The following is a 27,103-nucleotide window of genomic DNA, read 5'->3' on the forward strand; positions in this document are numbered from 1 at the left end:
TTGCTAGACGTGTGCTCCGCTAACAATTGGAAGAAGAAAGCATATACATCTTATGTCAAACAGAGCGTGCATCATCCGTCTATGTCATTCTGTTTTAATGCAAGTGAACATTAAAACACGTGGTAATGAGAGTTGACAATCAACATTTTCATACCTTGATTGTAGCTGTGCAGTCTGCTATCTGTACAGGTGGGAGTGAGGGACAAAGGTGGGCCTAGCGACAGCCGTTTCGCGTCCACGCAGCGTGACCAAGCGTCCGTTAGGACGTGAAACGGCCGTCTCTAGGCCCACCTTTGTCCCTAGATTCTAGATGGGTAAGTGAGGAGGTACTCTTAATGGCAAGATTGCAGAGAGTACATTCTTCCCGACCTAAGGTACGCATTTTGCCTCAGGACATAAGGGGGGCAAAGGTCCAATCAGGAAAGTTGGGAACATCTTTTGTCATTGAGATGCTAATCAATTTCCCAGAAGAAAGAGTACCGACAGTATTCTTCTGGGGAGGGCCACAAGGGTTAGCATGGGATGTGAGTTTAATGGATCAGGGGGACTTTTTGGAGTAGAGAGGTAGAATACTGGGCTACATTGAGTAGCACCCCGGGGACTCTCTATGATGGAAGGGTGATGGGACTAAAACGGGGGAGTTTAAAAATAGCGCCCTTAGTCCGGGAAGATGAAGGACCAATTGATCAATTGGCAGATTAACTTAGAAGAGTGGGTAATATCTAATATCTACTCTAACTGCAGCACTGTCCCTGCCACCCTGGTACAGGCTTTTATGTCATGGGCACACTCCACAGGGAATAGTGTAGCCAGAAGAAGGTCCCGGGATTTAGCAGAGACAATCTTGGGAGGCAGGGGCGCTGGAATGGGGGTAGCAAACAGTGTAGACATAAAAAGTATGACAGAGGTCATTCAACAATTAGGCACATTGGGACAACAGAATGTGGGTACCCAACATCATCTGAACTTGGTTTTGGAACAGTTAACGCACAACACCTATAAAGTTCAGGGCTACACTCAAAGGCACATTCAAATAATTCTTCAGAAGATGATTGCACATGCTAGGGGTACTGCATGGGAAACAGCATGCTTGTCTATGCAGACCGAGTTAACAGTGGATTTTAAGATAATGGCTCAAGCTTTATCAGAAAGTGAAACTCCTTTACAACTAATGCTGGGAATACACGTTAAGTTTTTACTTTAGATAGATGGGTTCGATAGATAAATTCCAACCTGTTGGATCTGGTCGATTCTACTTTCGTTTCGATTCCCCTCATTCAAGTGAATGTAATTGATAAGAAAAGATAAGGAATCGAGAGGAGAATCGAGCAGTGAATCGAGAGTAGAATCGAACGAAAGCGAAAACGACGGCAAAAACGAACGCAAAAACGCATCGTGTATTCCCAGCATAAGACTTGACAAGGAGAGATTTATCTATTTTCCTGGGGAAGGATCTTTTGCATGGAGGCACCGAGATGTCTGGGTAAACAGGTGGAGAGAGTGCGACAATTCTTTATGCACCGCTACTTCCTTAGTTCCTACCTATGGAAAAACCCAGGTAGTATCACTGGGGACACCTGTTTCTTCCACACATGTCTTACACCATGACCTGAGAGGTCAACATTTTTTTGGTGCTAGACGGGGAGGTGAAACAAGTAGATTTGTCCTTATGCTGGCAATTCTCAGAGAAGTATCTGTGTTTGCCGGGGCAAGTCAGAGAGTGAAGCATGCTGGCTCAATAACACAGAATGCGCAGCTGCCATTCAAAAAATCCATCCGGAAGCCAAACCAATATTTCCGGTTGCTGAAGGAAAAGTTTGTTTTTTTAAACATGATGTCTACTGAGACATTCATGGTACATTTTCATAATTGTTCCGACAAGGTTGATCTTCCAAGGGGAACTTATTTTGTAAGCGGAGATCCCATATGGATCAAGTCAACAAGGTTTGACTACGTTATTCCTCAAATTGTTAAGAGAACTCTAAAGTTCAAAGCTCCACAGGAAGTGCCCATCCTGAGGGATAACACGCCATGGGACAAATGGGTACAGGTTTTGACACAAGACCACACTTTGTTACAACGGTTAAACAAACAGAACACTAAACTAGAGGTAATATTTTACCATGATCAAGGGGACCTTAACCCTCCTGGCGGTTAATTAAAACCGCCAGGGGGCAGTGCAGCACTATTTTAAACATTTTTTTTTTAATCATGTAGCTAGCCTAGCGCTAGCTACATGACAGCCGCTGTGCAGCGGCATCCCCCCACCCTCTTCTATCACCTTCGGCGATCAAGCCCGTCCGGAAATCCCCTTCTGAACGGGATTTCCATTAGGGCTTCCCCCGTCGCCATGGTGATGGGACGTCGTGACGTCAAAGGGAGTCCCGATCCACTCCTCGGCGCTGCCTGGCACTGATTGGCCAGGCAGCGCATGGGGTCTGGGGTGGGCAGCGCAGCCCAGCGGGCGGCGGCGATTGGGCAGTACACACAGCTAGCAAAGTACTAGCTGCGTGTACAAAAAAATTATGCAAATCGGCCCAGCAGGGCCTGAGAAATCCTGCGCGGCATAGCCCGAGCTCAGCTCGGGCTTACCGCCAGGAAGGTTAAAAAGGTTGAACACAAATATAATCAGGTAAGTTCCAGTCTGACCTGGTGGATAAGCTTTCTGGCGATGTTCCAGACACTCAGACTGGGCCTCCACAGTTCAAAATTTCTTTCTACACCCACTGGTCATAATGATGGGCATGACAATCATAGGCATCATTACACAGGTGAGTTTGTGTGTGAAATTACGTAAACAAATCAACATGGTTAAGAGATTGGTGTCAGATAAACAATCTCATAAGCCAATATTTTAAAGGTAAGTGACATACAAGGATAGTTATATAGCTTTCAGCAGTACCTATGATGGAGCTGATTGTATAAAGGCACTCTTTTAGAAGACACCTGGCACTTCTCCGTTGCTTAACAGACAAACAAGTTTCACTTTTCTTTGATTATGCAAGTTTGTAAGTGCCGCAAATGCTGAGTATGTGGTAAATAGGGACCTAGAAGTAGGGCATCCCCAGATAGCCTGGTTACAGGAAGGCCAGGAGGTCTTGCTCTCTCTCCCAAGGATAACCACTTAGAGCAGAGGAAGTGTGTGAGCACGAGCATCGAAAAGTGAAACAAAGAAAAGAAAACGGGTGCTGTCTGAACTAGTAGAAGGGATCTGCAGATCAAGCCTTTTCAGGGGGGATTGTTAGAATGTAAGGCCTCATTTGCTTTAACTGAGTTTAGTCAGAGGACTTGATTTGTAGAGTCTCCCTTTAACCACTTCAGCCCACAGGGTTGAGAATTTTTTACATCTGAGCAACTTTCACCTCCCATTCATTTGCCAATAACTTTATCACTACTCATCACAATTAATTGATCTATATCTTGTTTTTTCCGCCACCAATTAGGCTTTCTGTGGGTGGTACATTTTGCTAAGAGCCACTTTACTGTAAATGCATTTTAACAGGAAGAATAAGAAAAAAACTGAAAAAATTCATTATTTCTCAGTTTTCAGCCATTATAGTTTTAAAATAATACATGCCTCCATAATTAAAACTCACGTATTGTATTTGCCCATATGTCCCGGGTATTACACAGTTAAAATTATGTCCCTATCACAATGTATGGCGACAATATTTTATTTGGAAATAAAGGTGCATTTTTTCAATTTGCGTCCATCACTATTTAGAAGCCCATAATTTAATAAATCATATTGATATACTCCTTTGACATGAATATTTAAAAAGTTTAGACCCTTAGGTAACTATTTATGTTTTTTTTATTTTTTTATTGTAATTTTTTATTTTATTTTTTATTAAAACTTGTATGTGGGTATTTTTTGGTGTGGGAGGTAAACAGGGGATTTTACATGTATAAAAATGTATTTTATTCAATGTAAGGTGATTTTGGTGTAGTTTGCTATTTGGCCACAAGATGGCCACAGTCAAAAAGTCCTGGGAGCGATCGAGCTCGCTCCCAGGAAGAAGATAGACCACAGGGGAACTTTTTGATCTCAGAAAAGCCGCAGCGTCTGAAGAGACGCTGTCGGCTTTTCTCCAGGGGGTTTGATCAGTGAAAGGGATTTATAATCCCTTTCATTGATCGCTGGGCTAATGGCCCCCAGCGGGGGCGCGCACGGGGGGGCCCACGGGAGCGCGCGCAACCCGCGGGAGTGCGCGCAGCCTAACTGGATGAAAATTTTCGTCCAGTTAGGCTTAATTATTATTATTATTATTTAGTATTTATATAGCGCCGACATATTACGCAGCGCTGTACAATGTATATAAATATATCTTGTCACTAACTGTCCCTCAAAGGAGCTCACAATCTAATCCCTATCATTACCATATGTCTATATTATGTAGTGTAAGTACTGTAGTCTAGGGCCAATTTTAGGGGGAGCCAATTAACTTATCCGTATGTTTTTGGAATGTGGGAGGAAACCGGAGTTCCCGGAGGAAACCCACGCAGACACGGAGAGAACATACAAACTCTTTGCAGATAGTGCCCTGGCTGGGATACGAACCAGGGACCCAGCGCTGCAAGGCGAGAGAGCTAACCACTACGCCACCGTGCTGGCTTAAGTGGTTAAGCAGAGTTTCTCGGAGAAGAAATGATGCAGTCAGTTACAAGGAACCTGTTCCTTGTGGAAGGCCACATAATGGGTTATCAGGTCTAATGCCTGGCATACACGGCAAGTTTGTTTCTTATCAATCGAGCTGCTGATGGCTCGATTGATAATATCCGACAGGTCCGATGACCTGCCGGATAGATTCCCCACTCGATCCCTGCCGGCGGACAATAGCGGGGAATCGAGCGGCTGAAAAGGAGCGCCGGCAGGGACGCGGCGGGAGTCAATCCGGCGGCTAATCGGCTGCCGGATCGACCCGTGTATGCCAGGCATAAGGTCTAACTGCTTTGACCGTTAGACGACAGAAACGGTAAACAAAGACGATATTTACAAAACATTGCATTCTTTGCAACTAGGTTATAAAGCAATGGAATATTCATTTATGAGGTGGGTCACATGCCCATGCCCGCCAATTGTAGGCTTGGGGGTATGGCTCAGATGATGTCACATTTAACTCTTTGGTGATTAGTATTAAACTCGGGGACAAGCTGCAGAGAGGCACTTCTGCTTCCTGCGACTGCTGGCTTCAACCCTTTACTTTTATTTATAATATGTCTTGTCATCTTATCTAACTGTATGCTGTATATAGAACTAAGAGCAACGTAGTCTAGATGTAACTTAGTATAGATGGAACATAAGCTAAAACCTGGTTTCCATTAAAGGGAGCCAAGAGCTGTAATGCAAAGGACTTACTATAGAACAATCTGCTTCGCTAAGATGTAACCACATGTACTGTGTATCTGTTTTCCTGAATAAACTCCTGAACCTTTAAGGACGCCTAAGTAGTTCTATCTCCTATGCTGTTGCTGTGATGAGAGTCAAGATATCTCACTTCCTGTGAGTTGCAGCTCTAATGGGTTGCTGGTGCCGGGACAAAGGTGTAGTGTTGTTGCCAATAGCAACCAACGTATAGTTTCTTACAATGGTGAACCAGAACTCATTGGAGTGTGTAAGGTTCTACAATGGTCCTAAAAGCCCCCTTACTAAAATGCTATGGAAAACAAAAGTTTGCTTTCTTAAAACAGAAAGAATTTGCGATAATTTAGGTTGGAGTGAGCTCAGAGAGGTCTCCCAGTGCATCACTGCTGAATATATGCAAATTAACCATTATTGCCCTTAGAAGCTAAACACACCTCCAGATGGGCTGCCTCTTGATCTCAAAGCATCTTGAGCACCAGATTTTTATTGTTTAATACTATCAATGCCCAAGTGTTCTAAAATGACAATGTACAAATAATGTCTACGTATAGCTCTGTAAACATTTTCCTACCTTTCATGTTAAATATCAGAGGCAAAAGCTTTAATTTTTTGAGTGTAGGATTTAGCCATATTGGGACAAATCAATTGCAGAAGGGGTGTCTGCTTCAATGCACAGCCAGTGCTGCATATCAGACTGCAGAGTAATTTTCTCTGAAAGCAAAAACAGTATGAAAAGCTGTGACAATTACAATTGTTCATAACAAGTTTCCTCTGCTCTCTTCAGACACTTCAGTCAGAACCACAGGACACAGAAGCTGCAACTGTTGGGAGCTTTCTCTCTGTCACACACAGAGTTACACACAGGGTTAACTGATCAAGTGTGAGGGGAATTTCCCCTCTCATGGCTCATTCTTCCGTCAGTTTTGGCGTCAGTAAAATTTGAAAGTATTTTGATAACAGTAAACAAAGAGGTTGCTAGTGAAATGTGTACACCAGAACTTAGCAGCACTTCCCAAACAATTCCTATCTCAATTGAAAAATATATGTAAATCGATAGTGTTCCTTTAGTGGATAACGATAGGATACTGAGACAGGCTTACTTGAGAGCATTGAACAGTGATCGGGACAGATTACTGAATTCTAACAAGAGACCTAGATACGCTGCACAGCAGACAAGGTTTTGTACTCGGTATTGTTCAGAACATGGGGAGATTACCAATATTTTGGATAAATACTGGTATATCCTGTGTAATGACGCACGATTGTCCTCTCTTGTTCCACCCAGACAGAATATAGCTTTTCGAAGAACCCCCTCATTGAGGGACTCTTTGGTAAGGGGTCACTTTGAGGGTAGCGAGGGCCCCAGACCACACTGTCGGGTTCTTGGTACCTATACGTGTGGTGGCTGTAAGTTTTGTAGATATATACATACTGGTGGGTCTGTCGTGCTTCCGGATGGTAAGCAGTGGAGATTATCACGCTACGTCGATTGTGCAACAAAGTTTGTTGTTTATTTGCTGATGTGCCCCTGTGGGGCTTTTTACGTCGGCAAAACCACACGAGCATTGCCTGAACGGATGTCTGAGCACATACAAAGTATTAAAAGTGTGAACTCCACTGCACCCGTCGGGTTGCATTTCAGACAGCAACCATGATGGTAATTACAGCGGATTGAGGTTTGTGGGTATAGACCGTATACATGGGTCTATCAGAGGGGTCAACCAGGACAGATTGCTCAAACAAAGAGAATGCCGGTGGATCTTTGATCTGAGAGCCACGTCTCCCCCTGGCTTAAATGAGATGGAGGGCTTTGCGTCTTTCCTCCCAGTGCAGATATATATTATATATCCCATTGTCGATTGGTATAGGTTCCTGTCTGGGTACCAGGGTATTATCTCATGTTTCACCTGGGTGTATTGAGGTTCTTGCTGCTCCCTGCTCCCCTGGCACCGTAACAGGATTTTTTGATAGTTTATGTTTAAACAGTATTGTTCAGCTGTGTCTGGTTGGCTGCAATAGCTGTTTTTTCAGCAGCCTGGTAGTTTATATATTTAGTTTTGTTTTTTATTGCAGGTTCCCTTTAAGGTTTGCTAATTAGAGTGTATGGCTATATGTGTTTAAAGTGAGTGTCAGCGCTGGGTGGCGATTCTGTCCAGTCTGTGTCTCCCAGCCCTGGGGCGCCTGCAGGGTTTATGTGTGCTCCGGATCTGTTTGCCCGGGCAGCAGGACTCTGTGTGGCGCTCTATGCGGCGGCACGAGTCCTCCTTCTCCCTCCCCGCATGCTGGTTTGCTGGGGGTGGGTGTGTCAGGGGATGACGTGCGTCGCCGCTATTGGACGGCTGACGCAGGTGGGTGGGTCTGCACCCCGAGCGCTGTGATTGGTTGACTAAGCCAACTTAGGCTCAATGGAGGCATGCTGCGGTGAGCCACGCCCCCTGAGGAAACGAGCAGGAACCTCGTGAAACATGTCGGGGCTCTAGGTGGCGTTACTGCGTGTTTTGTCCGGCCCTCCTGACTTCCCTGCTCCACTGGGGGTCCCTCTCCATCCGGACATCTCTGCCATGTTTATAGCAACCATATCCGCAGCGGTTTATAAAAATCTGGAGAGCTCAATGGACATATGATTCGGCATCTGGTATAGTGAGCCATCACGCTGCTGTTGCTTACTGAGAGACTTTTGGCTGAAGGCGTGTATGCCTGTACGATATGTACTCAGCTACTGTCTTCATATGCATTGAAAGCTTGCTTATGCTGTGCTTAGAAGATTAAATCTGACTAACTGCTGTGGACATTACTAGCTTATGCTACGCTGTGGGTCACATCGACTTTGCTATGCTATGCTCTAACTGCCTGTTGTGCATTAAACCGGCTTATGTCTACCATGGAGGACTGTCATATCTGTGTGAAAAGTTGGCAAGAAGTGGATACTCCACTGTTTCATCAGCACTATCCTATTGAACTGTGCAGGATTACTGTGGCTCTTTGGCCTCTATAGTGATTCAACCACCAACCACCATATGTGATCACACAATATATGCTTCCCTTTTTTGATACATACCTAAGTGCACTTTCAATATTGGCTTTGTATGCTTGATGTGAGATGTGCAGTATGTGTGTTTGTAGGGATCAAACAAGTCTGTGGGTGCAGGGATAGATTCAGGGGATGGGTTTGAGGACATTTTTAAATTTTAGTTTGTTTTGATAAATAAAATGTATACAGTTTTTTTTTCAGTAAACAGCTTTTGTGTATTATTGGTGTGTATCATCCACCCCATAGATTTTCCTTCCTAAAAGGTTTTTACTACTTGCCTACAGGGTGCTGCTCCTCTTGCCCTAAACTTCTCACCACCGTCAGCATCTGCTTGATTTTAGTTCCAGGCAGTGTCTCACTTAGTGGGCTAATGAAAATCCTTCCTGGGGAGGGAGTATTCCTATTGGTCTGTTTCCATTTAATAGAGAGCCCCATCAGTGTGCTTGTGGCAGAGCTCCCATCTGTATTGCAGGGTTTGTTCTTGGTGGTGGACCTAAGCAGATGCACAATTATGTGCAGTGTAAACAAGGTTACAGCCACTGTAGTGGAATAAGCATATCTGCACAGGATATGTATTGTATGAATTTCCAGCTGAAATCTATTGAAAATCGTTTAAACTGCAGTGGTTAATCGCTATTTCCCATCGAACGACCACAGCTCCTGCTCCACCTCTGCTGGAGTGAAATTTACTGTGCTGATTGTTTTAATTGTTCCACTGGCTTCTTTGAGCATCTGGGAGTCTTTACTAAACAGACCCCAGAAGCCTGTATTTTAAATAGGTAAAGAGAGTATTTTTTTGACTCCCTGCCTATTCAGTATTAAAAGAAATTAGAAAAATGCCACCATTCCTTCACGCTAGCCAGGGAGCCCTGGCAAGCATCTATGAGCCTCCCGCTGGGACTCTCCATCGGTCCAGGGTTTCAAGCAATGAGATTACTCCCTGAGGAGGATTTTCATTGGGCCACTAAACTGACCAATGAACATTCTCCTTAGGAAGGATTTTCATTGCTTGGAAGCCTGGATTAATGGGGAGGCTCAAAGATGCTTTGGGCTCCCTAGATAGCATAGTGCCTGAGAGGCAGCAGGAAGGAGCAGTGGTGTGTGCTCCTGAAGACCAATGGCAAAGTGACAGGCGGTCTTAGCAGATAACAGTGGTGTGATGAGCTTTCAGTGTCCGGGAGGAGATTCTTCGAGATTTAAAGAGAATCAGAGTCCTCAAAAATGTAAAAAAGTGAATACCTGTAAGGAACAACAACGGGGCAGCTGCGGCGAACAGCACCGCCGCCGCAGCTGCCTCCATGCCTCTGCCCGTCCTCCCGGCGTCTAGGACACCGAGGACGGAATGTTCGTTGTATCAGGGTGTCACCGTCTCGCGCGGGCGTGCGCACAGACGGGACCTTTATGCTAGGAGGAGGCTTGTCAGCTGACCTAATGGTCGGCTGACGCCAGAGGAGTCTCACGGCGCCCAGGATTGGCTGATTGCAGGGGGCGTGCCAGTGAGGTCTCCTCTGCTTCTTAAGCCTCCGGGCTTCATTTGGAGATTGTCTGCTGTTGTGAATACTTTAGTGTTAGCGCTCAGACCATAGACTAGATCCCAGGTGTTGAAACCAAGGACTTCACACCTAGACTAGGATATTGCTATATTGTTATTGATTATTTGTGTATGATTCTGGCTATACTCTGACCTTGCATCTGCTCATTGATTCTGTACTTCTGCCTATCTGACTTGTTGCTGAACCTCTGCCTGTTTACCCGTTATCCTTTGCCTCACGATTCTGTTCCGATACTGACCTCTCTGCTGCCGAACTTAATATGTCTGACCACTCTGTCCTCACCAGTGGGCCTTGCCTCTGGTGAGGAATTTCTAGTATAGAATCACCTGCTCCTCAGGTGATCATTAGTTGCAGTACTGTTTGTACTCCTGCTCCTCAGGTGTTCACTAGCCTGCAATACAGTCTTAATCACCTGCTCCTCAGGTGATCACTAGTCGCAGTATTGTTTGTACTCCTGCTCCTCAGGTGTTCACTAGCCTGCAGTACAGTCTTAATCACTAGTCACAGTATTGTTTGTATCACCTGCTCCTTAGGTGTCCTCTAGGCTGCAGTACAGTCTTAATCACCTGCTCCTCAGGTGATCACTAGGCTGCAGTACAGTCTGAGTCACCCGCTCCTCGGGAGATTCTATCTCTTCAGTATCTCCAGCTTGCTGGGGCTTGTACGCAATTATACAGTCAGTGTACTGATTGTACCTCACCAGCCCCTCTGGTGAGGTCTCGCCAAACTATTATATTACAGTTGCACCAAGCACTACACTCTTAGCACCCTTTTGACTATACTAGTATTATTGGTGATTCTGCAGATCACCACATAATCACGTATTGCATCTGCATTATTGGTGATTCTGCAGATCACCATATAATCAGACATCTGAGTTGCTACACCCAACCGTTACAATACCTAAGGAGGTGGAAGCCTCTGGATCCTCCAATCAGTACAAAGGGTCGCTTTTAGATGAAAATGTTTTATTGAGTTGAAACTGATTTTTTTTTTTTCACAATAAATTTTGATTGAATTTTAAACAGATAAACAGATAATGATTTAGCACGTGCAAAAATGAAGCTGCATTAACAGAGTAGGGGATAAGCACAATGAGATAACATATGCATGTTTAACAACATAAAGTTACATGTAGATTCAAATGTATCTATGCTTTGGATCATTTCGGTAGCAACTTAGAAAATGGGCATGCATTCTAGTATGGAATACCTACTCGTTAGAAACAAAAGTTGAAAGTGCAATAGGATACCAAATAGTATAACAGATAGTACAATAGAGGGGGGGGGGGGGGGGGGCTGTGGGTAACAGTGCAGTAAAGGAATGCATAGAATAATACATATATGGTCTACTAGAGTGTGTTGTTGGTGAGTTATGCAATCCTGTTTAAGATTGTAGTTTTAGGGAAGAGTTTTGGCCAGAATAACACTTTATTATTAAAAGAATCTAAGGATTTGGCTGATCCTAGTCGTCTGATTATAGATTGTTCTGCATGGAGACAAAAATCTGTTCTTATTAGAATGCTCTGTAGGTCCGGGGTTTCCAAGCTCTTCCATCTCTCAGCAATGGACATTCTGGTTGCAATTAGTATGTGGGAGATGATTAGTTTTGAATGTTGTGGGATAAGATGGCTGTGCAAATGAAGGACTGCTAATTGGGGGGGTAGAGACTTCATTCGTATGGGAAGAAGATTAATGTAGTTGGTTATCTTTTGCCATAAGGGCTGGATAAATGGGCAGGACCAGAATATGTGGGAGAGAGTTCCTTTTTGACCGCAGTTTCTCCAACAGAGTGGGGAGTTTTCTTTTTGAAATCTGCATAGCTTGTCTGGTGATAGGTACCACTGCCAGGTGATTTTTAGGAAGTTTTCCCAATGAGACACACAGTGGGATATTTTTTTTATTTCTCTAGCTGCGTCTTGCCATTCTGAGAGATGGAAGTTTAATTCAAAGGTTTTGCACCATTGTAATAGCTGCCAATGCTGTTGGCGTTGTCCAGATAAGTTGAGGACCGGGTAGAGGAAAGTAGTGCCTTTTTGAAAGGGTTGTGCTTTGTTAAAAAGGTTTGCCAAGTTGTATGGGATTTCAGGTGAGGAGAAATTGGAAGTGGAAAGGAAGTGTCTGATTTGAAGGTATTTAAAGAAGTCCTGAGGGGAAATTCCAAATTCCCTACCAATCTCACTGAAGGATTTTATTCCATTGGGGTTAAAAAGGTCCTCAATGTTTTTTATGCCCGCTCGTTCCCAATTTCCTAATGATAAGTTTTCGATACAGGCGGATAAGGTAGAAATGGGGAGTTTTAGTGAGATTTTTTGTAAAGGGGAGTATAGGTGAAGTTTAGGTATCAGTCTCCAGTGCTCTAGTGTGTTTGAAGTTATAATGTTTCCTATTTTAGGGGTGGATTGGTCTAGTAAGGCCGCAGCTAAGTAGTCTTTATAAGATTTGTTAGTAAGATTTTCATTCTCTAGTGCTATCCACAGTTTAGTTTTGTCTTCCCTCCAAATAGGAGCAGATAGATCTAAGATTGTAGCTTTATAGTATGCTTCCAGGTTAGGAAGACCAAACCCCAGGTTGTATAGGGGATTGGGTAATATATGATTTGCTATACGCGGCTTTTTGTGTCCCCATATAAATTTGTTTAGCATAGACTGTAGGGATTTGAAATAATGGTGTGGCACTGGAATGGGAAGGTTCCTGAATAAATATATTAGTTGAGGTAACACGAACATTTTAAGGGCCCCCACTTTGCCCAGCCAAGAAAACTCATGTTTGGCCAGCTCTTGTAGTTTTAGGGGGAGGTTGGTCAGCCAAGGTTTATAGTTTACTTGGAAGAGTTGGGAAACCGAGGGGGTAATGTATATACCTAGATATTTAATATGGGAAGAGGACCATGAGAAAGGGCAGATTTGTTTTAGGGTATATTTGTAGCTGTCTTTTATGTGTAAGGGTAGAATTACCGTTTTTTTTGTGTTTAGTTTGTAATATGATACTTTTGTAAATTTATTAAGTTCTTCTAGAATAGCCGGGAGAGAAGTTGAGGGATTTGTGATCGAGATTATAATATCGTCTGCGAAAAGTCCCAATTTAGACTCGATTTGATTAATTTTTATTCCTGAAATAGCATTGTTATCTCTAATAAATTGTGCTAGAGGTTCAAGGAGTAGTATAAATATGAGGGGGGAAAGCGGGCATCCTTGTCGGGTACCATTGGTTATGGGAAATGCTTTGGATGAAAAGCCGGAGTTAGAAACCACAGCTGAGGGGTTGGAGTATAGGGATAAGATGGCTTGGGAAATAAAGCCGCTAAAGCCAAATGTTGAGAGCACTTTTTGCAGGTATGTCCAGTGTACCCTGTCGAACGCCTTCTCCGCATCCAAAGAGATGAAGAGAGAAGGCGTTCGACAGGATTCGGCCTTTTGCAAGAGGGCTAGCACTTTCCTTGTACCATCGCTTGTATGTCTGCCTTTAACGAAACCTACCTGATCTGGACAAATCAGAGAGGGGATAATTGGGGAAAGTCTAGTTGCTATAATTTTGGCAAAGAGTTTGGTGTCTGTATTCAGGAGAGATATGGGGCGGTAGTTACCGGGGTCTGTTAGGTCTTTCCCTTCTTTAGGGATAGTGATTATGTTTGCTAACAGGGCTTCTTGTGGGAGTTTTTTGATGGAGGTTGCTTCGTTGTAGTAATCAGTAAGATGAGGGCTCAGTATGGTGCTAAAGGTTTTGTAGTAGTTATTGGAGAAGCCGTCTATTCCAGGAGCTTTATCTTTTTTTAAAGAGTGGATAGCTTTCCATATTTCTTGTTCATGAAAGGGGTGGTTGAGTGATTTAAGAATGTCTGGGCTTACTTTTGGTAAGTTAACCGAAGCTAGGTATGAGTTAATTTCCTCTTCTTGAGGTTGGTAGGTGTTTACGTCATCTTTGAGATTATACAATGAGTTGTAGTAGGTAGCTAAGGCTTCAACCACTTCTTGGGGTAATTGGTGGGTTTTGCCTGTATGGGAGTGTTTAATTTGGAAGATCCTTCTTTGTATCCTAATTCCTTTAATTTTTAAGGCCATGCGTTTGCCAGCTTTGTTTCCTACACTGTAGCTAGTGAGCTTTAAGTGTAAGTTCCATTTTTCATAGTCTTGATGTAGCAAGTTTTTCAGCTCATGTTTAAGATAAAGAAGGGTAGTCAGGGATTGGGGAGTGGTTAAGGTGGAAGGGTCTGTTTCTAGTGATTTGATTTGGGAGAGGATCTCGTTTAGTTTGGCAGAGTGGAGTTTCTTTTGTGATGTTCCATATTTTATCAACATTCCTCTAATGAATGCTTTGTGGGCGTTCCATAGGGTGGTTTTACTAATAGATTCCGTATTATTAAGGGAAAAATATTCTTGTAGGTCTTTTTTGATATTGGGCAGGAAGGTAGGTGAAGTTAGTAGGGAGTTATTAATTCTCCATTGTTTCCTATTTGCAGGAATATGAGAAAGTTTTAATGTGGTTACAACCGGTGAATGGTCTGACCAGGTTCTGGTACCAATATTGGGAGAGATAAAATGGGGTAGGGAGTCCCTATTTGTGAGGATTAGGTCTATTCTAGACATTGAGTGGTGTACAGGGGAATAGAATGTGAAATCATGTTCCCCCGGGTGAAGGCAGCGCCACACATCATACAGTTCATGTTTGATTAATACTTGTTTTAGATTTGGGGTTTGAGCTTTCCTTGTTGTGGAGCAGTCTATGGATGGATCCACTACTGAGTTGAAATCTCCCGTTATGATTAGGTGACCTTTTTGGATTTTTTTTATTTTCCGTAGTTCCTTGTTGATAAAATTGATTTGTTTAGAGTTGGGTACATAAATATTTGAAATTGTGCAAGGTTCATTGTTAAATTTTCCTATAATTGTTATGGATCTTCCATTTTCGCTGCTATGCACGGAGGAAAGCTCAAAATCTACCGATTTGTTTATTGCAATGCATACTCCTCTTTTCTTTTTTGACTTGAGAGAGCTGTGGAAGATATGTGGAAAGAGGGGGTGTCTAAATTTCTGAGCATCAATACTGTTAATGTGTGTCTCTTGTATGCATAGAACATCAATTTTTTCATCCTTAGCAAATGACCATAGGAGAAACCTTTTTTTATGGGAATTTAGACCCCTAGCATTGATAGTTGCAATTTTAAGAGACGTACCCATTGTTCAGTGTTGGAGGGGCAAGCAAAGTGATTAAGATAGACCAGATATAACAAAATTCTCTTGCTGGTTTTCCTTTACGGTTTGACTTTAGGGAGTTTAGATTGATATTGTTACCCAAAAGTGAGAGGGGTGAGAAAAGGGGGGGTATATATGAACAAATAAACCAATGGGTTGAACGAATAACAAGTATAATAACCGTAAGAGGTTTAGAAGGGCATGATATTTGCCCTAAAAGTAACCAGGTGTATAACCATAGGGTTACCTCAGATGTAAGTAGAGGAGTTATCATGGTAATGGGTGATACCGCCTGGTAAAGGGGCACAAACATCAATGTACACCTAGAGTGTAATACCTATTGTCTAACAAGACAAAATAGAACATATATAAACAAATGGGATAAAATTTCAACATTTTAACCGGGTTGGCTGCTTTAGTTATATGATAAGTAGGCAGCAGGATTATCTTAAGAGAGAAACCAAGGAGAAAAATAGTTAGGCGTGTTAGGCAACACACGTTAATTTTCTACTTCCGACCTCAGAATGTTTAACCATTGTTAAAGTGCATAGAAAATATCCACAATAACTAACAATTAAGGCATAAAAATATACATATGCACATACATACACATATACACACATACATACACACATATACATACATATACACACACACACACACACACACACATATACATATATATACATACATACACACACACACACATATACATACACACACACACACACACACACACACACACACACACACACACACACACACACACACACACACACACACACACACACACACACACACACACACACACACACATATATATATACATACATACACACATGCACATGCACATGCACACATACATGCACATGCATGCACATATATACACATACCTACACACACATATCACACGACATCAGTATGTTTGAAAAACCATTATGGTTGGTTAGGAGAGAGAGATAGTGAGCGTTGAGCTTGTGGAATTCTAGATGGAGTAGTAGGGCCATCTTTTAATTTCTTTCCGTTGGATTTAGGTGGAGTTTGCCAGTCTCTTTGCAAGCGTTTAACGGAATTGGATGTGTCCATCTGTAGGGCATCTTCTGCCTCTTCCAGCAGATTATGATTTTTGAGGGCTTTGAGGCCTTCCTGCAGAGTTTGAATCTGGTATTTTTGTGGACCTATTTGGAAGAGCAGCATAAAGGGGAATCCCCATTTATATTGTATCGCTTTTTTTTGCAGGATACTCGTTACTGGTTTGAGGGTTCTTCGTCTTGCCAGTGTGATTGGGGAGATGTCTGAGTATATCTGAATCTTGTACTCTCCAATTCCGTTAGGTCCTAGTTCTCTTGCTGCTCGCATAATATCAACTTTTGCCTCAGGGTAGTGCAGCTTGAGTATAATGTCTCTGGGGTTTTCTGTGTTCCTGGGAGGTCTCAGAGCCCTGTGTATTCTGTCAAAGCGGAATAGCTCCTCTGAATAATCTGGTAAGAGTGCTTTCAGAAGTGATAAGGTATAGCCTTTGAAATCCTTAATCTTTTCTGGGACTCCCTTAATTCTTAAATTGTCTCTCCTACCCCTGTTGTCGAGATCTTCCAGTTTCAGCTCAGATGCAGAAATGCGATCATCTTGGTGTGATGCCTTATCCTGTATAGCATTAACGCTGTCTGCCATTTCATCCATTCTTATTTCAAGCCTGTGTGTTCTGGCTCCAAGATCTTCTATTTGTGCTGACAATGTGTTAGTGGAAGATCTTATCTCTTTTCCTAATGAGTCTTTTAACTCTGCCAGTAGGTCTGAGATATCTTTAAGGGTAAAGTCTCTGCATTTTGAGGTTTCAATTTCTGAGTCAGTGTCTTCTGGGTTAGGTTTGTCAGGCTTTTTACTAGGTTTATTTGGTTGGTTGTCTCTCGGTTTAAAGAAATCTTGTTGTGTGGATGTTGAAGGTTGAGGTTTGTTGGGTTTAGAAGCCATCTTAGTGTGCTTCTGGAAGTTAATCTTAGTAAGCTTGTATTCAACTGCTTTTGTAAGGACCCGGATAAAGGTAGCTAAGAGTTCAGTAGGTAGACATTGAGTGGGGTACACTGGCTTTAGATCATTCCAGTGTCTTCCCAAGCTGCGCCCCTTATACTATATATTACTCAAATGTAAGAGGCATGCTGAAGGGGGTCTGCGTGACAGGGTTTCTTTAAAGACAGTGTGGGGGGATCTGATGATCCGGAAATCTGTGCACCCACTGACAGCTCAGTCTTAGGGAGTTGGATGGAGCTCTGATGTGGACAGTAGCAGGGGCCCTGTGTAAGTTGGATCAGGGAGAGAAAAAGCAGGCCCAGCTAGAATGGAGCTGTCTTTATAGACACTTATGAGTGATTGAGCAGTGCAACGAGGGTTCTGGGTCACTTCAGGGACCTTCACAAGTGTCTGTGCAAATTTTTGGAAATTGCGGCCTAGGCCGCTGGAAGAAGCCTGGGCCTCGATTTGTGGCTGCGGCCGACCGGAAGTGCGGGTCTGGCGCGGTAGTTCGGCGGGAGGCTTCTATGGGAAGGAAGATGTCCTGCTTTGCCAGGTTATGTTGCTGGGCATCTGAGGGGCTATGTGGGCAGAGGATCGCCTTGATGAGAGGGTTGGGAAGAGCAGGAGATAGGAGATAATGCAGCCTACCTCCCTCTGAGAGCTTGAGTCGGCGGCTGCAGACAAACTATTTCTTCTCCTTTTTTTCTTTTAATCCCAGAGTGGTGATCAGGGTTAGCTGGGACTCCGGAGGTGCTCCGTTGGCAGGTTAAGGCTGTTTTAGCTGCTGGATGGCCTTGGATCAGGGTGCTAAAGTCGGAGCACAGGGAGAAAGCTGCCATCCACCATTAGCGCTAGGCCACGCCCCCACAAAGGGTCGCTTTTGACCCTATATCTATTTAGTGGTAAGGATAAAACAATAAACTTTAATATAGACAAAAAAAATATTGTGTTCTTCAGTTTTTCAGCTTTCCTCTTTTATTTCTTGTCCTTTAAATCTTAGAAGTCATGCAAAGCTCTCCTGGCACCACCGACCAGCCAGACTACCTTTGATTACTGCTGCCATTGTTTTAGTGACACCGGACACCAGCAGGAACCATGAAGATGCTTTTGCTGGGGCAAAAGAGAAGAGCGGCTGGTCAGCAGAGAGCGACAGGAAGCAACTGTGCCAGGAGAGCCTGGAATGTAGCACAGATGTCAGGCAAGAGCCAGTAAGGCAGGTGGTTTCAGCAGTGGACGATGAGTGTGTGTGCATCTCCCTGGGGAATCAGCAGTGCCGCAATGCTTTAGGACAGCCACTTGCTCCCCATCGCCCGGCACATTGCTCATGCGAATGACAACCTTTTGCCTGAATGACGCCCTTTACACCCAGACATAGATCAGGTGAAGCCAGCATTTGAATCAGTAAAACCTGAGCGATGTTAGGTGATGAGGAAAAGAGGGAGAAGAGCCTCCTCCTAATGTGCGTTTGGCCAAGTGCACATTAAAAGTATGCTACAAATTATTTGAACGTGTTATTGAGGTAAGCCACATCAAACTTTTTCTCATTTTAGTTGCTTTTAACATAGTTTTATCATACCCTGGGCGCCTCTCTCTTTGTGTTACCAACCCTCCTTTTTTTCTATTTTTCTATTCTATTTGGCTATGTGGCCTAGCACCACCTTTGCAACCATCTAGAACTTTTTGTACAAGAGAGCGACCGCATCCAGCCTGGCTGGACATCCGAGTGGAGATGGGTTTGTGTATCCCCACCTGCCTACAGTGGTTGGTTGCCCGTCTGCAGACTTCCCTTGTGAGTACATTTCATTAACTCTACAACACTTTCTTATTGTCATAACTCACTGCACCATCGGGGCTCCCGGTGTCTCTGTGTTTTTTGTTTTTATCCAGGGTGTCCCCCCCCCCCCCTTTTTTTTATCCTACCTACGCAGGTGATAAGAAGCTTGCACTCTGTGAGCTTCTTAGCATCTTGAATTGCATATGGCCCCAGGTCACTTTAGCCCACTAGGATCTTGCCTATCCTCGCAACAACTAGCTAATTTCTGTGGCATGAAGAGACTAAAGGTTGCATACATGGTTAGATTGCCAAATATGGCAAACAGATAAATCTTCTGATCAGAGAGGGATCAAATTCCCCCATACACAGTACTCATATTTTTAATAGATTTTACCTTAAAATCTATCAAACTGCAGCCTTGCATTGTTCGATACAGTGCTGTGCTATGGGCCGTCAATCTGCTGCTTCAAACTCATTGAGTCACAGGTAACTAGTCGGATTCAATCACGGTAATTGAATCTGCCAGTAAAAATCATGTTTATCACCTGCTTTTTAGCCCACTAAATCTAACTTATTCGTACCAAATAAGCTAAATCCTGTGCCCTGAGGGAATCATATGGTCCTTTAGCCAACTAGGATCTAGCCCAGGGGTCCCGAAACGTTTTGGGTCGAGGGCCGGGTCAACATACTTCAGACTGCTGGGGGGCCGGAGTATACATAAAATGATGTACAAGTCTTTGTGCACCAGACAGTGAAGCATACCCAGGTGACAACCTGCAGTCCAATTTCAACCCAAATTACTATGTAATTGGACAACAGCATCACATGATGTGGAATTTAATTGGAAATCAGCGAATTACTGGTTTCTGGCTTCATTCTATATGCAGACCGCCAATATTTAAAGATGTAGCTGACCGCACCTATAATACATTTTGTGTGTGTGTGGGGGGGGGGGGGGGGGGCGGTAAAAAAGCCTCAGGGGGCCACATTCAGCCCGCAGGCCTTAGTTTGAGGACCACTGATCTAGCCTATTCATGCCAAGCAAGCTAAGGCCTGTGCTGTAAAGGGACTAGGGCCCTTAGCCCACTAGAATCTAGCCTATTCTTGCAAGAATAAAATAAATCCTGTATCAATCAATAGAAAAAGTGACCATGCACAGGAGGCTGTATCAAACACAGAGGGAGTGCAGCCAGCCAAACAAAGTTTTAAGTCCAATATGCAGAAAAAGAGGCCTTGCACATCCCTAAATAAAACTATATATTGTAACGATTGTGGAATTCTCTCCGTGATCAGCGCACAAGGCGTGCGCTGACACTGCGGAAATCCTCCACAAGCGTGTAATTTGAGGTATCCCAGCAAAAGGTGCAATGCACCTGTAGAGGGAAATTCCTGTCGACAGGTGGAGCTGTGGAGTGCAGAGGAACAGCTCCTCTGCCCTGCCACAGACGCCAGACAGGAATTGTACGAAGGGAAGAAACGCAGGGCAAGATAGCCCTGAAAGAGAGAGATCAAAGGGACAGAGGGTATGTGTGTCCACCAAACTAGTCGCCACCCTGCGACGATGAACACATAACCATGAAGACAAAGTGAGAAGGCAATCGCTAGAGATGGCGATTGCTAACAGCGACACAAGACCGAATAAGCACAGATGAGGAATGTATGTATGTCCACCAATCTAGCCGCCAACCTGCGACGGTGGACACACAACAGAAGAAACCAAGTGAGAACGCAATCGCAAGTGAAGCGATTGCGGAAGAGAATGAGCACAGGGACGGATTGTATGTGTGTGCACCAAACTAGTCGCCAACCCGCGACGGTGCACACACAACAGCAGATATGAAGTAGGAACGCAATCGCGAGAGAGGCGATTGCCAGAGGTGACACAAGGCTACAGCAAGGCAGAGCACGAGAGTAGCAAAGGCACAGCAAATCATACAATGAGAAGATAAGGAAAATAGCAAACGCTAACTAAACGCAAACACCGCACTCATTCGCAACAGTGCACGCGTTTATGCGCGGTCCCCGCGTGATAAGCACAACAGAGACTAGCACGCCTAACTAACCACTGACAGACAAACATGAAACAGAGGACGCGAGCGCTTGCTTAACGGTTACCTCACCGAGCCTCCAGCAAGCGTTCGTAGCAGACAAGACAGATACACGAAAACAGGAATAAGTGAGAGATAACAGCAACAGAGATGGAGATCAGACGGATCCACAGCACTAGCGCTAGGCGAGTGCGATCCAGGCAAGACAGAGGAGATAGCTGGTAGCAACCGCTGCTCCAGCTATACTCCAAGAACAAAGATCCGAACGATTTCCTGTCGACCGCCGCTGGGACAGAACAATCGCCACAGACAAACAAAACAGATACGCAATCCTAACTGCACTAGGGAACCTGCCTAGTGCAGTCCCAGGAATTACTCTAGGCTATTATTCAAACAAAGAGCAAGGCTGACACTGCAAGAGTGTTTCACAGGACTAACCCTTATGACCAGCAAAGGACTCTGGGAAACATAGCTCTTTATACTACCAGTCATCAAAGGAGGCAGGTAGGGGATTTGCATAACGAGTGTATGCAAATTCCTCAGCAGCAGAACAGACCAGAAACTTGTAATGGAAAGACAGGTCTCTCTTGCAGAGACCTGCAGCCCACAGACTAGAGGAATGGTCAAACAGCTGTCTGCCAGTGCATCCAGCTGAGCGGATCATTACAGTACCCCCTCCTCTAGGGTCGGATTCCAGACGTGCCTCTAAACTGATATTTGCAAAAGACTCTAACTGAAGACTCATGAAGGTCGGGGCAGCCCGACAAGGCCCAATTCCAGAGTCAGCCCACCCGAAACCGACCTCATCGGAAGGAGAAGCCACCGAAACATGCCCATCAGTACCACAAGTCTCAGTGTAACACCCATCAGGACTGTGAATGCCAGAGAAGAAGCCATCGACACCCACCGAGCCATGCCCACCACCTTCCAGGGACCGTCCAAAAATACCAAACCTGCCACAATACCCATTCGAAGTGTCCCTTTCCACAAAGCACCCACTGCTGATCTCATCTAAGGTACCAGGAAATATTTCTCCCAGGATCTCCCAGAACACTTTGAAGCTCCGCAGAGATCCCAGGAGGGTAGAACGATCACCAGGCTCACACGGAGAACTATCAAGAACCCCTATGGAACCAATGACAATTCTGGATTCAGAATTACCACGACAAGCATCAAGACCAGGGCCTTCAAGGACCACCTCTGGGCATGCAGGCAGGCAGGCAACATCAGAACAGGTTTCCACCGAGGAAGCATCTGAGCAGGCTGGCAACCGAGACACACTTGGGCCCTCTGGGTCACAGAACACATCGGGGTACACTAGCCCAAGGGGAACCTCAGGACACGTCGAGGAACTGCCAACCTCAGAGTCCGTTACGAAAAGACCAAAACCAGAACCGGGCAGAGAATCATCACGAGCAGTGGTCTCAAGCACTGGACTTTCAAAAGAAGGCTTGGACTCAAACCTAAAAATCTCTGTGACAATAATATCATCATTGACTACATATGAGTGAAGCTCCACCAGAGCTGCAAAGGTAGTCAGCACAACAGCAACGCCTACTGAAGTGGGCAACACCTCAGAAGGACTTGGGGGGCAGGAGACATCTCCTACAAGTTCTTCACCCTTTGGGAGGAACTCAGAGGTCTCCAGGATATCAGACAAGACCTCAGAAACATCATTTTCCAAGTTTTCTGAGAAGGATTCTGAACTATCCATGTTACAGGGCAAAACTGGAACTTTATTTTGTGGACAGGGCAGATGTCCCAGGGAAGGTTCCACCATAAACTGAGACTGAATTTCATCATCATGAGCGGAATGTACAGGAATATTTACTGGAACACACACTGACTCCCTAACTTTAATCTCACTGCACCCAGAATTCTGCGTAGCAGTCAAACTAGCTTGCAACTCCAGAACTGCAGAAAAACAGGTGAGTATAGTGGCAATACGTAGACGAGCCTCTAGGGACACTGCAGGAGACTCTAAACAAGGCCATATTAACTCATCCAGAGTACAGGGTGCAGAATCAGCATTTTCCTCAGAACAAGAAAGGGACTCACAAATGTCAGTGTGAGTGGAGATCATGTTTTCATTCATGGTACAGGGAAGATTTAGAGAAAGCTTCTCTGGGCAAAGCAAAAAAACTTCAGCATCAGATTCGCAAAACCGAAGCGCTGTCTCACTTTTAGATTCGGCTAACAATGTCAAATACGAGGAGTCAGAACGCAAAACTTGCGAATCAAAAATCGCTTTAGGTTGTGAAACTGACGCTTCCATAGCGCAAACCTCCGCGATCTGCGGGGCAGACTGTAAGGCGTTCAGGACAGAAACACTGGAGCAACTGTCACCAGGCAACGGGCCCTTACAGGTGTGAACAGGGTGAGACAAAGACGCATTTGCAGTAGAAATAGGGACAACATCAGGAAAAACTTTATTAGACATATTAATTTTACTTTTGTAGCTGCATAATATAGGAATTTTCCCCATAGCAGGATCACAGATGGAAGATCTTAAAGATATGTCTCTAAATGACAAAGGGTCCCACACATCCTTGAGAAAACTGGCACATTCATGCTGATCACAGTCTGCAGGAACATCAGAGAAACAGGCATCAGATCGCAGAGATTCAAACTGCACGCAGTCAGGAGAGAATCCTCCAGGATTCGCACAGGAATCAACCACAGTGGCACACCCACTCATTTCAGATCGCACAATGTCTCGACTCACATGCTTTACCCCAGAAAGGCAGGAACAATCATCCGACAACGATGTCTCTTTATTGGAATCAATTGATTGGTGTGTGTGCAACTCATCCAAAATCGTCTGCCATACATAAATCACCAGATCCACATCACCCTCGTCACATTCATCGGAATCAATCAAAAGGTACATAGAATTGAGACAATCATTCAAGACATCTTCGCTTTTTGCGATGTAAAAATCTCAAAAGGCTTTCCAATCAAAATCAAATTCCTCCATCAAGGCCCCAATGTCCCATGAGGCAAATGGAGGTTCAAATAGGCCAGTATCTAGATAATCTCCATATGGGTGGAGTTCAGGAACAAGAACAGATTTTTTAACTACTTTAATATAGTGTGTGATCCTACCTATAATAGGATCCACATAAGCTTTGGATTGGGGCAAAAAACCCGGAGACTGAACAACATCATTATCATACTGAATGGTTTTGCACATTTCAGACTTGACAGAAATAACCTCTTTATTTGTGGTTGCCAGGGGCAACGAATCTTTTGGCTGACAAGCCAAATCAGTAGATTGGCCTGCAAGCACCAACTCATTAACATATGGTAATGAAACAAATGTTGCATAACCTAATCTGATCAGCGTCATGCACTGCAGGAAAAAAACTCATAGAAATAACCTGGCAGGGGAATTCTAAGCTAACGAGAAAATACATGACTCTGAAATCTGCGAGGTTATGTCTCAGACTCTCGCGTCTGGCATACTCATCAGCCCACACAAACAGATCCCCTTGGAAAAGATTGTAAGCAATCTGACCACTCCAAGTGGAAATATTGGTGGCCTGAAATTCAGGATTTGCCAAGAATCTGGAACATTCTGATATAAACTCATCTCTGGTTTCAGAGTCCAGTATCTTAAACCTCTTAAAGATACAGGACCCATATTTGACCAAATCGGAAATTCCCTCTACACTGGGAATTTCGGTTTGGCTGGTCATACTGTAACGATTGTGGAATTCTCTCCGTGATCAGCGCACAAGGCGTGCGCTGACACTGCGGAAATCCTCCACAAGCTTGTAATTTGAGGGAACCCAGCAAAAGGTGCAATGCACCTGTAGAGGGAAATTCCTGTCAACAGGTGGAGCTGTGGAGTGCAGAGGAACAGCTCCTCTGCCCTGCCACAGGCGCCAGACAGGAATTGTAGGAAGGGAAGAAACGCAGGGCAAGATAGCCCTGAAAGAGAGAGATCAAAGGGACAGAGGGTATGTGTGTCCACCAAACTAGTCGCCACCCTGCGACGATGAACACATAACCATGAAGACAAAGTGAGATGGCGATTGCTAACAGCGACACAAGACCGAATAAGCACAGATGAGAAATGTATGTATGTCCACTAATCTAGCCGTCAACCTGCGACGGTGGACACACAACAGAAGAAACCAAGTGAGAACCCAATCGCAAGAGAAGCGATTGCGGAAGAGAATAAGCACAGGGGCGGATTGTATGTGTGTGCACCAAACTAGTCGCCAACCCGCGACGGTGCACACACAACAGCAGATATGAAGTAGGAACGCAATCGCGAGAGAGGCGATAGCCAGAGGTGACACAAGGCTACAGCAAGGCAGAGCACGAGAGTAGCAAAGGCACAGCAAATCATACAATGAGAAGATAAGGAAAATAACAAACGCTAACTAAACGCAAACACTGCACTCATTCGCAACAGTGCACGCGTTTATGCGCGGTCCCCGCGTGATAAGCACAACAGAGACAAGCACGCCTAACTAACCACCGACAGGCAAACATGAAACAGAGGACGCGAGCGCTTGCTTAACGGTTACCTCACCGAGCCTCCAGCAAGCGTTTGTAGCAGACAAGACAGATACACGAAAACAGGAATAAGTGAGAGATAACAGCAAGAGAGATGGAGATCAGACGGATCCACAGCACTAGGGCTAGGCGAGTGCGATCCAGGCAAGACAGATAGAGGAGACAGCTGGTAGCAACCGCTGCTCCAGCTATACTCCAAGAACAAAGATCTGAACGATTTCCTGTCGACCACCGCTGGGACAGGACAATCGCCACAGACAAACAAAACAGATATGCTATCCTAACTGCACTAGGGAACCTGCCTAGTGCAGTCCCAGGAATTACTCTAGGCTAATTTTCAAACAAAGAGCAAGGCTGACACTGCAAGAGTGTTTCACAGGACTAACCCTTATGACCAGCAAAGGACTCTGGGAAACTTAGCTCTTTATACTGCCAGTCATCAAAGGAGGCAGGTAAGGGATTTGCATAACGACCAGACCAGAAACTTGTAATGGAAAGACAGGTCTCTCTTGCAGAGACCTGCAGCCCACAGACTAGAGGAATGGTCAAACAGCTGTCTGCCAGTGCATCCAACTGAGCGGATCATTACAATATTTATTTGAAAGAAGTTAAGAGGCATACATTACTCATCCCAATACATGGCAGAGAGAGGTACAGGCAAGTGGGGAGGTCGACAGCCTTTTCGCGCCGTCACATACTGTGGTGCATCGCCAGGACAACCACCCCAATGTAAAATCCCCCTTAAATAGATGCTTACCACCTAGTTAGAGAGCAGCTGTAATCATGGCACCCGGAGTGCACCGATCTAGATGGACTTCACGCTGAACAAGATGGATGAGAAGAGGAGGCGGCATCCGCTCAGTGGAGCGCAACCCGGAAGCCAAATTGCATCATATCCGGAGTGCGCTCCAACCCGTACGTCAGACAGATGCGGCCAAAAGGCCGCATCAGCCAATATCAAGTACGCATGACTTTCCACTACTGTCCACACAGGGGCAGCATGGCATCAAGTAATACATGCACAACAGGTCCATAAAAAACAACCTCCATTGCTGCCATCTAGTGGCCAAAACAGTATTGCCACAGTTAAATATTATTTATGGAAGCAATTGGAATTATATTTATATATTTATATAATTCCAATTGCTTCCATAAATAATTTTTAACTGCGGCAGTACTGTGCCACAATACTTATTGCCACAGTTAATAATATTTAACTGTGGCAATAAGTCATGCGTACTTGATATTGGCTGATGCGGCCTTTTGGCCGCATCTGTCTGACGTACGGGTTGGAGCGCACTCCGGATATGATGCAATTTGGCTTCCGGGTTGCGCTCCACTGATCGGATGCCGCCCCCTCCTCTCATCCATCTTGTTCAGCGTGCGGTCCATCTAGATCGGTGCACTCCGGGTGCCATGATTACAGCTGCTCTCTAACTAGGCCGGTAAGCATCTATTTAAGGGGGATTTTACATTGGGGTGGTTGTCCTGACGATGCACCACAGTATGTGACGGCGCGAAACGGCTGTCGACCTCCCCACTTGCCTGTACCTCTCTCTGCCATGTATTGGGATGAGTAATGTATGCCTTTTAACTTTTTTCAA

The sequence above is a fragment of the Hyperolius riggenbachi genome, chromosome 4 (assembly GCF_040937935.1).
Source record: "Hyperolius riggenbachi isolate aHypRig1 chromosome 4, aHypRig1.pri, whole genome shotgun sequence".
NCBI lineage: Eukaryota > Metazoa > Chordata > Amphibia > Anura > Hyperoliidae > Hyperolius > Hyperolius riggenbachi.